The sequence below is a fragment of the Microtus pennsylvanicus genome, chromosome 1 (genome assembly GCF_037038515.1).
Source record: "Microtus pennsylvanicus isolate mMicPen1 chromosome 1, mMicPen1.hap1, whole genome shotgun sequence".
In the NCBI taxonomy this organism is placed as follows: Eukaryota; Metazoa; Chordata; class Mammalia; order Rodentia; family Cricetidae; genus Microtus; species Microtus pennsylvanicus.
Window position 1 is genome coordinate 112,522,323 of NC_134579.1, and position 16,256 is coordinate 112,538,578.

The 16,256-nt window shown below is 44.5% G+C and overlaps 1 protein-coding gene across 14 annotated transcripts in view; it reads right to left on the reverse strand.

The window, feature by feature from the left end:
- Znf664 (zinc finger protein 664) overlaps window positions 1–16,256 on the reverse strand; it is a 31,889-nt gene that overhangs the window by 11,071 nt on the left and 4,562 nt on the right. For 3 of the 14 annotated variants that reach the window (XR_012911218.1, XM_075978642.1, XM_075978669.1), the window contains exon 3: window positions 8,814–8,887. The exons of 6 other annotated variants lie outside the window; for them this stretch is intronic. The gene's annotated coding sequence lies outside the window, so the exon portion shown is untranslated. Of the gene's footprint in view, window positions 1–4,279; window positions 4,304–8,813; window positions 8,888–11,411; window positions 11,501–11,535; window positions 11,614–16,256 lie in introns of those variants that run through there. 5 more of the 14 variants (XR_012911219.1, XM_075978659.1, XM_075978651.1 and 2 more) reach the window with 4 other exon arrangements.

Sequence of the window (16,256 nt, forward strand, 5' to 3'; positions counted from 1 at the left end):
CTCAGGAACCAGAGAAGAGTTAAATCATACCTTAGGGTTAAACAGGGTCAGAGAGAACCTTAGTGACTTTTTGCAAATGCTAACTAGGGCTGTACAAATAGGGCAAGAAGTTAGACGTATAATAATTAAATCTTTGGCTTATGAGAATGCCAACACAGAATGTGAAAGGATCCTGGGACCTTTAAAGATCAGATCAGTACCCATAGATAAATGGGTCTTGCATACAATAAATGTCAAGACACTGGACTATGGTACTGAAGCTTGGGTAGAAAAAGCATTTCCAATGGTAAGAGAAGACATCAAAATACCAAATGTTTTAATTGTGGTAGAATGGGACATATGAAAAGGGATCGTAGACTAAAGATTTCTAGGAATAATGCATCCTCTGGGAATGACAAAAATAGGAGGACTCAGCCTTCAGGTATATGTAGGAGGTGTGGTAAAGGCCGACACTGAACCAATAAATGTAGGTCAATGAAGATAGACAAGGCAACCCGATACCATCGGGAAACACTGTGGGGGTCCTCTTGCAGGCCCCCGTGACGAATGTGGTCTAGTCATTCCCAGTTACTGTGAAGAACGTGTCATGCCAGGAAAATTAAAAAGTCCTATGCCTGATGTCAAAAAGCGATAGATTGGTTTGAGTTATTTTTTATAGATAATTACATTGGTATAGATTCTTATATATTGATACAAAGTTAAATAATATTGAATATTGTATGCATGCATGCTTCTACCCGTTTAAAACATTTTTTATATATTGATATATATTTACAATATTGCAGTGTACATTTTTACCTCTGATCAAGATACTTTTACATTGTTTACATTTGGAGGTCATTGTCCTCATTTATTGCACAGTTGTTTATTGTCTTAGTCTTTTAAGTTATATAGGTATTAAGAACTATAGATCAATAGTCATCCATGTTTGTCATACTTATAGTTAGACTAATCAGGTTCTTTAGATACACAGAGATTATATTCTGCATAGACAGATACTCTTCAAACACTTCAAAGAACTGTAAAAAAAAAAGGCATTTAAATAACTTAGAGTTCTGTTGAAGTGAGACATAATTGCTCCGAAGACACTCCTGGAGCTTGTTTTCTTCTTGGCAGAACTGGCCTTTTGCCCATACCTCAACCACAGACAAAGATACACAGTATCTGTAAATGGATAAAACAGGTCTGTCAAATCCTGTCAAGACAGGCTAAGATAGTTTTGAGAAGTTTTTTGCCTTTGAAAATGGTCTGTCAGTCATTTTAGGCCTTAGCCAAAGTTGGCTGCTTTAATGTTGCAAATGAGACTTGGGTGATTGCCCAGGTAGCCAGTTGTCTCTGTCATTGTCGCACATTTTGGAAGTTGCTTGACTGCACTTCCTACTTACTCAAGTAATATTGTTTCCTTTCTCAGATCTTCCATGGGGTTGAAGATTAGATAGTGTAGTTACCTTCCTCATGATTTAGCCAAGCTTAATTCTGATGCAAGATTTAGACTCCTTGAAGTAGAATGTTTAGTAAAACTTTTGTTATGTGTTCCTTGCTTAATATTGCTTATATTGTTTGTAATTTTATATTTGGTATCTGTTCCTATTGTATATAGTTGTATTGGGTTTGGATCGATCTTGCTTAGACAAAAGGGGGAGGTGATGACGGAAGCTCTGTTAACCAATCACTTTTAAGAAATGGAACCTAGTTAAGGTGTGGCTACCTGGAGCCCAGGAAAAAAACTGGAATGGACCAGGTGCGCACTCTCTCTGGGTGATTCCTGCAGGACACAGCGGAACTCGGACTTCCCATTCTTGCTGTGTGAGTTTCGCCTTATAACAATTAAAAATATAATTGTTTATCTTTAAGCTGGCCTGGTTATTTCCCAAATTGAGTGAACAGTTACAGTTGAGTAATCCATGCAACCTGGTCATAGCATCCCACACAACAAAGGAGGTAAGATTAGCTTAACCTCTGTGTCTGCCAGCATTCTGTCTGTCCATTAGGACTGAAATATCCCCATTCCAACATTTTGCCTAGTGAACACTATGATGTCACCTCTGGTCACAGCATCTCCAGTCTCCTATCCATTTCTGGTCCTACCACTGAAATATTGGCTGACTCCTTTCCCACTTCCTATTCTAGCTCAGTTCCCACAGTGCCCCTGCTTTGCCACCACACCCATGGTGGCACCCAGGCTCTGCCCTTACCTGGACCTCTGCTTAAAAACTCATGCCAATCAACCTTCCTGAGGTCACCATGGTCTCACACTTAACTGCTAACTCTCACGCCACTCTGAGCAATGTCTCAGTCTTTCCAAAACCAACTTTCTACTTGTCTGCACATGATCCTGAGCACCAAAACAGTGTCATCAGACTTCATCTGGGATCACAAATCTCAAACGGACACTAAGCTTCTGTTGAAATAGGTGCAACGGGGCTGCGTCCCCAGCACCCCGCCGCCCGCACGGCTAGCTTTACCCAAAATAATTACATGGAAACTGTATTCTTTTAAACATCGCTTGGCCCATTTCTATCTAGCCTCTTCTAGGCTAGCTCTCGCATCTGGACTAGCCCATTTCTAATAATCTGCTGTAGCCCACCAGCTGGCTTACCAGGAATGATCTTAACCTGCATCTGCCTGGAGTGGGAAAATCATGGCGACTCTCTGACTCAGCTTCTTTCTCCCAGCCTTCCATTCTGTTTACTCCACCCACCTAAGGGTGGGCCTATCAAATGGGCCTAGCGGTTTCTTTATTGCTTAACCAATGAAATCAACAGATTGATATATGACACTCCCATATCAAGCTTCCCTATTTTTTTCTGAAAGTCCTGGATATACACTCACCCAGTATTTTAATTCACAGCACACCATGCTCTTTTCACAAGTTCCCCTGTGCCTACGACAAGAGCCTTTACTAGTACCCAGGCTGCTAACCTCTATTTGACACTCTGGTTTATTCCCTCTATGGGTTCTATAGAATGTGTTCCTGTCTGTTCTCTAGAGTTTCTTCAACCCCCAGCAGTTGCCAGTGAAGAGCCAGCACAAATTCCCTAAAGAGCTCTGGACTCAGGATGCTCCAGTGTGCTCACCTCCCAACAAGGAATAGTCCCCATCCCATAGTCTTTACTTGTCATGACTAACATGGTCTAAAGTACTCCTGCAAACATTCTCTCTCAGTGATCCAGCCATTCTACGATTCACTGTTAACCCTTACCTGCTTTCCTGCCAGCTCTGTTCTCCAAGTCCCTTCTATTTAGGAGTCTCAGCTTACATGGTCCTGTAATAATCAAGCTCTAATTGCAGTCCTTTACACTCCACAGCTAGCTCTTTCAAACACACTGCTGGGACTCTCCTTTCTGGTTCCTCTCCACCTAAATCCTCAGCCTCACCTTACAAGACAGCACCGGCTGTTCTAAAGCAGGAGAAAAGATCACCTGTAGGTCCATCTTTAGGGCTCAACCACTCAGGTGCTAGTGAAGAAATGCTGACAGCTAGCTTTCTGCAAGATGGGGTTTTTCTAACAGATTCACCAAAAGGACAAACTGCACAAGTATCTGCCTGCCCATCCAGATCTCTACTGTCTCACACTGATATAGGACATAATCTGTTTCCACTGTTACTGTTCTGAGCCTCCCACCAGCTGGGAAATGTCTGTGGCTTCTGCCAAACTTGGTAGGCAGCTACTGCACCAGCTACATGTACCCCCTGGACCTGCAGCCAACCCCCTCTGCACATGTCCAGAAAATAATAATGACTTCTTACACAGGATATGCATGTACATGTATACTCTCTCTCTCCCTGCCCCCATGCAGATTGTAGTCTTTCCTTCCTGAAAGTGAAAGGCAGCAATTCCGTCCGAGGTCCACATTCCCCGGAGGACATCTAAAATGGAACTGTTCAGAAACATCAGCAGCAATTTCAAGACAGGGACCCTATTACTCATAAGTCGAGTAAAAATGATCCTTTTAAGGAACTGAAAAGCACTCAAGCTTTCTGTAGATCTCTAACTGTGGGTGCTCTGAAGTACCAGCAACTCTTACTCTAGACAGAGTGCCTATGAAGCACTCTGAGTGTGGGAGTAGCCTCTCCAGGTCAGGACTGTGGACATGTCCATCATACCTCACTCAGAGCCAGACCCACAGAGTATGTGATATATACATAGTCAGCCATCCAAAGCATTAGGAGTAGCTTCTGGGGAAAGAAAATAAACAGATATGCTGACCATCTCGCTACCCCAGCACTTCTCAGAAAGCACTTCTCACACTACAGAGGGAAACAGCTACCAGATCACCTTTCTCAATGACAGCTGCAGATGGTGTCATAGTAGCTGGGTAGGACTCCAAGAAAGATGGTGATACATGGGTGGAAGTGCAATGAGTCACAGCAGCTTTGAGATCTGGAAGGCTGTGCTGGAAGATCCTGAATCCCAGCTCCCTCAGGGCATGCTGATGAGTGGCTGTGATCATACTTGCCAGCCTAGAAGAGATGACAGTCCTGTTGCTAACCTCTTAGACACATGCACACGGGCCTGTGTTCCATGGATATCCGATTACGGCAGGCATTGTGCCTGCTCTAGAGAATATGAGGACTGCAGCACACATGTCAATCCCAGAATCCTTTGACTAGGCTCTGGGAGAGGTCTTCCCCCAGGAATACAGATGGTGAGCACTTCTAAGCTGAAACCCCTAGACAAGATAGCCATAGGAAGACTAGCAGGGAAGGAGTTCAGTGTGGGGAAGGCAAGGGGGTGGAACAGAAGCAGGACCTCGGTCAGAAGCTCTCACCAGCAAGACACACTCCATGTGAAATGACAGGACTTCTCTGTGGAACTAGGTTTCAAGGAAATAAAACCATTCCCATTTTAAGAACCCAGGTGGTAATGTCTCTATTTTCAGAGACAGGAAGGCACTAAGAGCTAGTCCCAAAGGGCAGACTGACAGCAGGGAATACAAGATGGGACACCTCAGGAGAGACTGTAGTCTTAGAGGAGCAAGAGCTTTAGACAAATATGATCTAGCTCTTATTTCTCATTTACACACTACTCTGAATTCTGTGATGAGGACACACTCTTCCACTTCAACACCCCACCAATGTTGTTTTCTCAGAATCTTCTGGACCTTGCTCCTGAAATCCCTACTCCTCCCTCCATGTGGCTTTTCCTTTAACACCCACTCTGGTCCTGAGCCCCCCTCCTATGTAGCCCGACCACAGTTCAGTAACAGAACCCCTTGCTCTAACTGCAGGACCAAGTGCCCACACTCTTCAAGAGCCATCAGAACAAAAGGAAAGGAAAAAGGAAAAAGGAAAGGGGAAAGGGGAAAGGAAAGGAAAGGAAAGAAGCATATACTGGCATCTCCCCAATCTCATTCTTGACACAGGCTGAGATGTGGTCCTCACACCTGGTTAAGATGAAGATTTAAGCCGGGCGGTGGTGGCACACGCCTTTAATCCCAGGGGAGGCAGAGGCAGGCGGATCTCTCTGAGTTTGAGGCCAGCCTGGTCTAGAAGAGCTATTTCCAGGACAGGAACAAAAAAAAAAAAAAGCTACAGAGAAATCAAAAAAAAAAAAAAGAAGATTTCATAGATGAAGGTGGGACCTAATGGTTTTTAAAGTGTGGTCTATTTACAGGCACAAAGGCAAATAAGTGGAGATAGGGCAGAGACTTAGATGTGAACAAGAGCAAAGGCTTATCAAGGCTATTGTCTGCCCCCAGACACTGGAGAAGACAAAACTGTAGCTTCCCTGAGGCTTCCGAAGGAGCGGGGCCACCATTACCTCATAGTAGTCAGAAAGAATAACCACAGCACTTTATGACAGCAGCCTGAGAAACTACTAAAGAAGGAAAAGGCACGCTATTGGGAGCCCTGCTCGATCTGGAGACAGTACACAAAATGGATGTCTCTGTTGTGATGTGTATGTTCTGTAGGATCCATCCTTCTCCCAAGCCTGCCTCATTCTAAAAGTTGGACTCCCCTCCTGCCTATGTACCCAGAGGGAAGGGGTAGAGCATCTCATTAACATTTTCCTCCAGAAGATAACACTCACAAATGCCTTAACTCCCCCCTTTTCCACTCTAGTACTTTCACTCTCCAGAAAACAAAGTTCCATAAACAGTGAGTAGTTCTCCCCACCCCCATGTAGGTGGTAGCAGGACAAAGAGTGTGGCCAAGACACAGTATGTGTGCCATGGATACAGTGCAGGTGGCACTGCCGTATCGCCATCCACAAGACCCAAATAAGTGTTGTCTCGGGAACACAAGATGAACAGCGGTGCTCTAGGCCTGGTGTTGTGTCTAAGTGGTCTGAGTGGAAGCAGTCACCAACACTCCTCATGACGCACATTCTTCCCACTACAGTCCACTGCCCTAATCCACTCCTTAAATCTGACCCAAGTGCCAATGTCAACCACAGACAAAACAATGTATGCCTGTGTGTGTATTATTATTATTACTATTATTATTATTATTATTTGATAGCTCAGAGAAGCTTGAAGCCCTCCTCAGGACCAGCAGGCTCTGCAGAGATAGTGGTACGTTCAAGCTTGTTCTTGAGAGCAAGCACCCCAGCTCTGAAATCTTGTAAATCTTTTCATGTCTTCCACCTGATGTCCAGGGCATTCTTTTGTTCTTCCTTCACTACACATGGACAGAACTTCTTATCCAATGAGCCTTAGGATGGGCAGTGTCTCATATACCAAAGACACCTTGGAATCTGGGTACCTGTTCTTAAGTTTACTAGCACTGTGGCCTCATGCACATTATCTCCAAGATCTAAATCCTCAAATGTTAGAGACAGTGTACCAGAGCTTTAGGATCCTATGGAGAACAGTTTTTTTTTCCTTGCTTCTATTCTCTACCCTAATTGCAGCCCTTCCTCAAGGATTTTCTTTCCATTTCTAAACAGTGATAAAACATTTAAAGTTTGCCAAAGGGCATAATATAGAGATCAGAAAACAACTTGCAACAATCAGTTCTCCCCTTCATCATGGGGATCAAACTCAGGTGGTCAGAACTGGAACAGGAACCATTATTTGCTGAGCCATCTCGCTGGCCTGGAATTAACATTCTTGTAAATTTTTAATTTTCACTTCTATTATGGGAGACATCAAAGCCTGTAACCATAGAACTTTAAAGCTCTTTGATAATTTTTCCAAGCCTGAAGAGGCTCAGAGACACCAAGGGCTGAAAATCTACCTAAAACTCACCCTGGAAGAGGTTTGGGCACATGTGAACAGAAGCACAACTTGCATGTGCTTTTTTGATTCCTACCATCAGACTGTTATCAACATAAAGGGGTGGGGAGACAAAACCAACCTCAAATCCCCTAAGATCATTCTAATGTATCTGTTTTAACAGAGTGTAATTTCCAAATGGGAGTAGCTTACTAAACTTGCTCCTAAGCTGCTTCCCTGAAGGATGGGCACCCCACTCATAAGTGAGTGTAGCCCTCCTCAAAAGCAGTCAGGAAGTCTCAGAGATTAAAATACACCAGGTTCTAATTTGGCAGGTCTGAGAGGAAGCACAATTCCAAGGTTCCCCATCTCACCAAATTCAATGAAAAGACCATTTGGTACTGAGACCTATATGCTATTCCCCACCTCCCATGAGATGACTCCTCCCCCAGGTCTAGGCACACAACAGTCAGGTAACCTTCCTCCCATCATCAATACCACCACTGCAGAAAGCTGCAGGTGAACACCAAGGAGCAGCCTTAGCTAAGAGCTCTGGAACATCCATCTTCACTTAGCCATCTGCTTAGAAGAATCTCAGCAGGACTTGCCACTCAATGACTAGGACTATAAAATTTGGCCAGGGTCTCCTTTGCTTCTGTCAGTACCAGCGGCCCAGAAGACACCTTTCCATTGTCCAGGGAGGGTTATGCTACAGAGTCCTCTTCATATTTACTTCATTTGGCACTCCAATTTGAAGATACCAGTTCTCGTCTTTCTCATCAGTCACGTCAGATGGGTCCTGGACCACTGCCCCACATGTCACAGTGAGGCCCCACCTATAAGGTTCACCAGCTGTCCCAACTTTCCTAATATAGCTGCTAAGGCTCACACCTCTGTGCCCCAAACCTGATCTCCAGCTGATGGCAAACCACCCTTTCTCAGGGTGGTGTCCTGTCACAGAAGGAAAATAGGCCTTCTTTCCTCCTCAGGGCCAACTACAGAGCTAGGTATGAGTCCAACTCAGATTAGTTCCAGCATGTACTGGGGTTGCATGAGTTTGTTTTGTATGGTTGGACTTCTAATACTAGAGGTCCACTTTCTACTTTGCTAAAGACTGTCTTGTCCCTCTGGAGCTGGCTGCCACTGGGCAGTATCTCAGCAATGGGTCATTAATGATTCAAATGCTCCCTTAGCAGCTGGCTTCTCCTGATGGGATTCTGAGTGTCCTGCTTCCATTGTAACAGAAGATGCATCCCTAAGGGTTTCAAAATTCCCTTTAGGTTCTGAAACTTTTAGGCTGCTTTTTAGACTTGTCAAAAGGCGATCTGACTATGAGTTGGCTTCTATAACCAAACTGGAGACATTAAGCAAGTTCTATCTTTCTCCTTTTTCAAAATCATATCAAAGTGTAAAAACTTTGTTCCCGTATTAGTAGCAGAAGGTCTGATGTCATTCTTGCTGCCTTATTATCTGAATCTGCCACTACCGACTGGGAAAAGATAGTCACCCAGCATGACTGCAGACCATGGACTGAGGCCCACTGTAGGACTTTCTAGCAGAGAGGCAACCTCATCCCTTCTTTCTCTTTCTTCATGCCCTACACACCTCCATATCTATGATCCCTGATTTTACTCATAACAGACTGAAGTGTACCTGGACCGTGGGTTTTCAGAGGCATAAAGATGAAATGTCTTCACTCTGTCCTGGGGGTGCTGCACTTCAGATGCCTAAGCCCAATAAGAAAAAAAAAGACAGAAAAGGTTGTCTGATTTTTCAAACTAGACATTTCCACAAAAACTATGAAATTGGGTCCAGAAATGGACCAATAATTATAAAGGGAATGAAGGCAAGTTCTCTTCTGAGTGAGGATGAATGCATGTGCTAAGAACAGGATGGAAAGCCCTGGGTGTGTATAGCTCCCTCAGCAAAATCTTGCTGAAATGACCTAGAAACTGGCATAGCTAGGAGGAGGCCTGGGCACTGACACCTGTTGAGTGGTCCTGGCTGATCTCAGGCTATCTGCCCATTAGGATAGTAACATCTCCACTGACTGGCTGAGATAATTACAAAAAGAAACAAAGAGGAAAGTGCTTATCAGAGTGCCCAGAGCACAGTTGTGGCTAAACAAATACTTATTTATTTCCTGTACTTTAATTAGTACATAACAGAGTCTGGTGTCTGCCAAGTGTGCTATGTTGTTGCTACTGGTAAAGTGTCCCCATCAGCTTCAGCATGAATAGCTGACCAGAGTTAAGAAAGCTGCTGGGATCATGCCAGGCAAAACCTCACCCAACCATCCATTTAAGAGGGGAGGTATCTACTCTGTCCTTATGAAGGAAGAGCATAATAAGCAATCAATGAAATAGAAGCGCCCAGGGTGTGACCAGAAGACTTAGTAAGAGTCAGGGCATGACAATATAAAAATGCCCCCCTCTGTAACAACACTCTGCTTGCTCCAAAGTGCTGCACACTATGCACACTACAAGATGGTGGGAAGGAAAAGGAAAGGATGGAGAGGTAGGCCAATCTGTTCCCTTTCTTGGTTAGACTCACATACTAACCCAGTTTTCTTTCTCCACTGCAGTAGTAGTGAGTGCCAAAGGGACAAAATGAGCTCAGGCCCCAAGAAAATAAGCCAGAAAGCTCCAACCAATGCCAGGAAAAAGCAGAAAGGTGGAAGAACATCATGGGCCCAGATCAGCCAGTTGTAAGGAGATAAGACAGTCTTTAGCAAGTGGAAAGTGGACCTCCTTCAGCACCAGCTCACCTTCCATTTCTCTGTTGTCTCTATGAATCACATGACCCAGGGATCCTAGCACTGGCTACTGGTATACCTGGATCATAACTCCTTAGTTGGGCCACTTAACAAAACAGAAGTGAACACACACACACACACACACACACACACACACACACACACACACACACACACACGGGGCACAAGCAGGCTACGTCCTCTAACAAGGAGCCAGATAGTGAGCACCCTGACCTAAGACAGGATAAGCAGAACTCAGGACTGGTGCAAGGAGAGATGTTCAGTGGCTTACCCACAAAAGGCACTTAAACCATAAAAATAAAATACTTCAAGGAGATTTTCTATCTTGGACAAATGGTGAAGCAGTGGGAAAACTGACCATAGTGAGTCCTCAGGGCCACAGTGGTTGCAAGGCTATAGAAGTCTTAAGGTCCTACTAGTTACAGAGAGGACAAAAGTACCAGGTTTACATCATGGAAAGCTGAGGTGCATAGGCGCTTTTGAAGAACTGGGTACTATGAATGAGCTCACAAGACAGGACAGACCAGTCATACCAGGAGGTCTCTGTAAGCATACAGGATCCAAGACATGAAAAACCAAAGAAGGAAAGTAAATACTCAAGAAACTATGGGGAAGAAAAGCAAGACTGTCTGTACTACTCCCCTCACTATCATAGTGATTCTCCTGCAAGGAACTATATCCGACTAAGATGGAGGTCACTGGTGCTGGATGGTTGAGTTGGCTGGCAGGAAGGCCATTGGAGCACTGAAGATAAACACACGCCAAACAGAGGGCCTCCTGGCCTGGCTTTACCCTCCCTGTTGGGCAACTTTCACTTGAAGGTGAAGAAGGGAATTACAATGAAGGCCCCAGAACCTACAAGGTACGAACAGAATGAAGTTAATAATGCCTGGGCACTTAATAATGCTCACAGTTTGATGGGTTGGTTCATCACTGATGGATATAGTCATTGTAACTGCTGCACTTATTCCCCACCATAGACCCATATCCATGGCAGCGTGGGTAGAAACTTCAATGTCTGTTTTTAAGCCTTCTTGGGAGGTATGACAAGATACCAGAGGACTTCAGCATCAACTTGCTATCATGTTTTCACTCAGATCAGACATGTACTCACCCTGTAAGTTGTGAATTTGGGGTGATGCTAAACTGTTCTGAGACTTTAGGGAGAGAAACACATGACAGACAGAGAGCCACACTGCTGATAGAAGTGGCCACAGCATTGTTAGTAGTGTTCATGTGTAGGAGAAACGGGACTGTTAGTGCCAAGGACAGGCTCTACACTGTCAAAGCAAACAGGAAATACCTTCAGTACATCAGGGACAGTTTTTCACCAGCTTCTCTGTAGATAGAAGGGGGCTGTGGGACATGCTGTAAAGGAGGAGTTGCACATAGTTCTGATATGGGTCCTGACTGAGCACATCAGTCATAAGTGCCTCTCATCCCATGAAAGCAAACACAATTATCTGATTCCATACCTTAACTGTGGCCTATGGCAGGGTCTGGAACAGTATCAAAAGCACCAACAAAATCAGATTTTCTCTATGTTTCCAGAATATAAACAACCCTGAGAGAATACAAAAGAAGAACCTGTAAGATTACTAAGTATACAAGTGCTGCAGAGGGTCCAACACAGAGCACCAAACCAGTTTGGAGGAAGGTGAATCCATCAGCAAGAAGCTGAAAACAGAAGAGAAAATGAATCGAAGGGTTTGGAAAAGACAAGCAAGGTCAACTGTCCTTGAAAGGATACCCTTGTTCCTGAGGGTGTCCTGAGTCCCAAGAATCCTGACAACACAATACCCCTTTCTTAAAATGGGTCGAATGGGGCTGGAGAGATGGCTCAGTGGTTAAGAGCACTGGTTGTTCTTCTAGAGGACTATGGTTCAAGTCCTAGTACCCACATGGCAGCTCACAGCTGTCCATAACTCCTGTTACAGGGGATCTGACACCTTCACACAGACATACGTGTGGGCAAAACACCAACGTACATAAAATACAAATAAACAAATTATAAAATGGGCTGAATGAATCTCTATTCTCTGCAACTGAATTACTTCCATGCTCCTAAGGATGCAGCTTTCTCAGGAGGCTCTCTGATCACTGAAACAAGTAGGGTCTCCCAAGTCTACTCCACCAAGCAAGCTTGACATTTGTTTCTGGAGTGACAGGGCTATCTCAGCCTCCAGGCAGAACAGACTCCAAGCTGTGAGCATTTCAAAGATCAACATTTTAGGATGGACAATAGAAAACCAAGGGAACGCACAGATCCATGAGTTTGGTGGGAGTGCAGCATGGGGATACAACAGATGAAAATAATGATGACACATAAGACATGAGTTTGCTGAAGGCTGACTGCACACAGGGAAGGCCTGTACTGCGGTTTGAATGTAAAGTGTCCCTAATTAGTCTATACCTGATTTGGAAAACTGGAGAAGGGTGGAATCTGGCTGGAGGCGTGGATTACTAGGTACAGGCTTTGAAGCTGTATAGTATAGCCATACTTCCTATCTGTTGTCGGCTTGAAATGCCAACAGGTGCCCTAAGTTCTTCCATAATGGAATGGATCTTTTTTAAAACTATGAGCCAAAATAAACCCTTCACTTAACCTGCTTCTTGTATTTGGTACTGCAACAAGTAACTAAAAAGGTCTCCAAAGGTCTGCACACCAGTTCAGTGTTGAGGAACGTGTCTACAGCCAGATGGTCTCTACCTACTGGGCTCCTGTACAAAATACACCTCACAGCCTGCTGCCACTCAAAGCTAACTCATAATCCAAGCCTTTGTCCCCTTCACCATCCTATATTGTTGGTGGTGCCTCTGACACCAGGAGGGAAGCTCAATTATTTCCATCAAAAAGGAGAAAACATCACTTGTGACAGCAAATGGTCCTGTACACTGAAAGGACGGCTTAACTTTTGGCACTTGCCCAAATCATCAAAACTTGGTCTCATCTGCTCTTTCTTACTTAAGAACTCTCTCAACTACAACAGAGAGACAGAACAGTCTCTCCCATTTGGTCAGTAAAAACATTGGGCCAGGGGCTATAGAATGGCTCAATGGGGAAAGCCACTTGTTGCCAAGTCCAATGACCTGAGTCTGATCCCCAGGACCTATATGGTAGAAGGGGAGAATGGAGTTGTCTTCTAGTCTCCAGATGTGTGCTCCATCTGGATATGCAAACAAAATATAGAAAACTGCAATAAAAATAAAAGCAATTATCACCCCAGATAGGACAAAATGTACGGGTGCAAACAAGCTCCCACCTGTCCTCTGTGGCAGCTAGCTCCCAGCCAGACAGCCAACACCAGCTATGTAGGCTTTAGCGGAAGTGCTATCCAGCCTGATACACTGCCTCTGCAGAGTACTGTTAGTCAGTCTTCCTCTTGCTGGGGCCTCATCCTACACATCTGCGGCTCCCAATCCTCAAAATCTTTCTTTTCTGGCCTTGCCCAATGCTGTCATCATTTCCTTTAATCCTTCCTCCTAAATATAGGAGTCCCTGAGATCTGTTCAGACTCCATTGGTTTGTTTGTTTGTTTTTTTAGTGCAGTAAAAACAGTAATGTAGCGAGGCACTGACCTTCCACGGCCCACAAGTCATTTCTGCATTACCCCACAGTGAACTGGACCCTCCACTCACATCACCCTACCTCATGCAAATGCCCCCTTGGCTTGTTCCTCTTCTTCAGCATTTAATAACCATTAGGGAAAAGCCACACTTTACCACTCCTACCTCCTTCTCTAGTTGCCAGATACCCTTCTCAACCTGGGCTCAAGGACTGACTTCTGCCTTGCCTTCCACCCAGTACTGCTGACACCCATCAAACCTACTTTCCTCTAGTAATTAGGGGCCATTTCTGTTCTTTCTCACAGGCTACTAGAGGACATATGCCTTTGACCCCATCTAGCTTTCTTCCCTAGCTGCAGAAACGCCTCTATCCTCAGCTGGCCTAACAGGCCTCTGTAACCCCATCTCAAGTCCACTTTGATTTCCAGGTCACACCTTGCCAGTTTCAACAATCTGGCCCTGATTTTGGTTGTTACAAGAGAAAAAAATTCATCTCAGCACCTTCAGAGGGCACTCTAACACCAGCTCAGAGACAGCTCAGATGTCCACAGCTTAGCCCAGGTGAATAGTCAGGTGGGATGCAACCTCTAACCGCCAAACACCTTGGGAACGTGCACTTGATTCACGCAGCTTTGTGCAGGTTCTTGGGTTCCAGCTGAGGCTTAGCACCCAGTTCTATTACAAGGTACAGTAAATAACCACACAGATTAACAGAGACCTGACAGCAGTGCTGATTCTGGAGTGTTTCACATCAGCACCACATTAAAGAACAAAAATATGAAGATGATTTGGGAAACCAGGGAAACAGCAGCATTGGCTCTGCAGAAGAAAGGCTGCTGATACTTTTCATTGGTTCACTGTGAACTTATGGGGATAAAGAGTCCAAGGACAGAGCTCTCCTCTGGCTAGCACTGCTTTCTCATCGGCCAGAGCATGCTACTTTGCATCTTATTTTAGATGTGGAAATGAGTTACGGTTATTTTATGAACTTGCAGAGCTATAAAAAAATAAGTGAGCTTTGGAATAACATTACTGAGAAATACTACATGTTCCAAAGAGAAGCAGGTGCAGAAACAACACAAATTCTAAATACAGGTAGCCCAGAACCCTTTCTAACACCTTTGAAAGTAAATTTTACTTGTTTAAAAACCTCTATTCTTCTAGGGCTGGGTATGTGGCTTACTCGGCAGAATGCTTAGCTAGCACCACACAGAAACAGCACAGATCATCCTAAGCTACTCAGTGAGCTCAAGGCCAGCCTGAGATACACGAGGCTCTGTTTCTCCCACACAAACCCTCAGCTCTCTCAAAAGATCAAAAATCACTTGACAGGAAAAAAAAAACCCACACAAAACAAAAAAAACCCACTCTTTCATACACACCTCCACTCTCCACAAGAACATGTGACCTTCCCTTAAGCCTGGGCTTACCAGCATCAACCTGAGAAATACTGTTTCACCCTGCTCCCTTGTCATATCTCTAGACCATTTAAAAGCATCACACACACTCCTCTGAAATTTCCTTTCAACTCCAGAGACATCTGAGCATTCTTATCTCACTTTTCCTCAAACACTGAGCCAAATTCTCATACACTCAAGGACTACTCTGTAGACTCAGCACATGGACCCATACACAGGAGTGGAGGAGCAACACTGAGCTAAGCCACTGATGCCTCCCAGAAAACCCACAGCTGTGTAGCAAAGCTGTATCTATGAGGTTAGCTACGGAGAGACTGGGAGCACCTCAGACATGGCCATTATGGGAAAATGCAGGTCACATCCAGAAGAGGGAGTAAATGAAGCAGCAAATACAGCCAGACAGAAACACAAGTTGGAGACTGGGCACAGAGGCCGGAACACAAACTCACAAACTCAGTTTCATGCTGCACTCCTCAGAAAGACCTTGACATCAAGAGTCTGTCTGTCTGTCTCTCATATGATGCCATCCTCCTTCCTCTCCCAAATAATTTTTGTATCTTTGGAGAAAGAAGCTTTGTCCTCTGAGACACACTCACCAATCTCTGGCGCAGTATGTTTTCACTGTGCTCCACATGGGGCTCACCTTGAAAATGACCAACTCCCAAACCCCATCTGTGCTCTAAGGGCCAAGCTGGCACAGCCCTCTGGAAAAGCAGGGCCAGAGTGCTACTCTGCCTATGTCCTTTTCCTTCTTCATCACTTTATCAGCATTACAGAAACCACTCTGACACACTACTGTGTCATGAAAACTCAAAGCAGGGCCACTAATGCCCAAAGCACCCCAGACTGCCCAAATATCACCCAAAGTCAGAGTCAGGACATCTGCAATAATTCCATCTGACATCAACAATGCAGGCTAAGCTGTACAGACATGCCCTGGCTTAAACAATTTGCAACGTATAATCATATTTCAAAAACAAATTACTACAGAGAAACAACTTCAATGACAGAGATGAGCATTACACTTCAGAGAGCAAAAGACGCTCACAAAGTCTCCAGGAAGAAACTATGTGACCTGTATGTAAGTCCCAGACTCATTATTGCACCTATCTTGCTAAGTGGGACCCTCTTAGATTTTTTTCATGTGTCCCAGCCAGAAGCCCAGGCACCATCTGCCTCATCTACCAAGACTTGTACCCTCTATTACACCAGGCTTCTCTAAACATATCATTTGCTTCACCTATTTCTTCCAAAGCCTCCCTCCCCCACTCTAATGGAACCTTTCTAAAACATTAAATTGTTCTTACTCTGCTTATAATTTCTCAATGAGTCCCA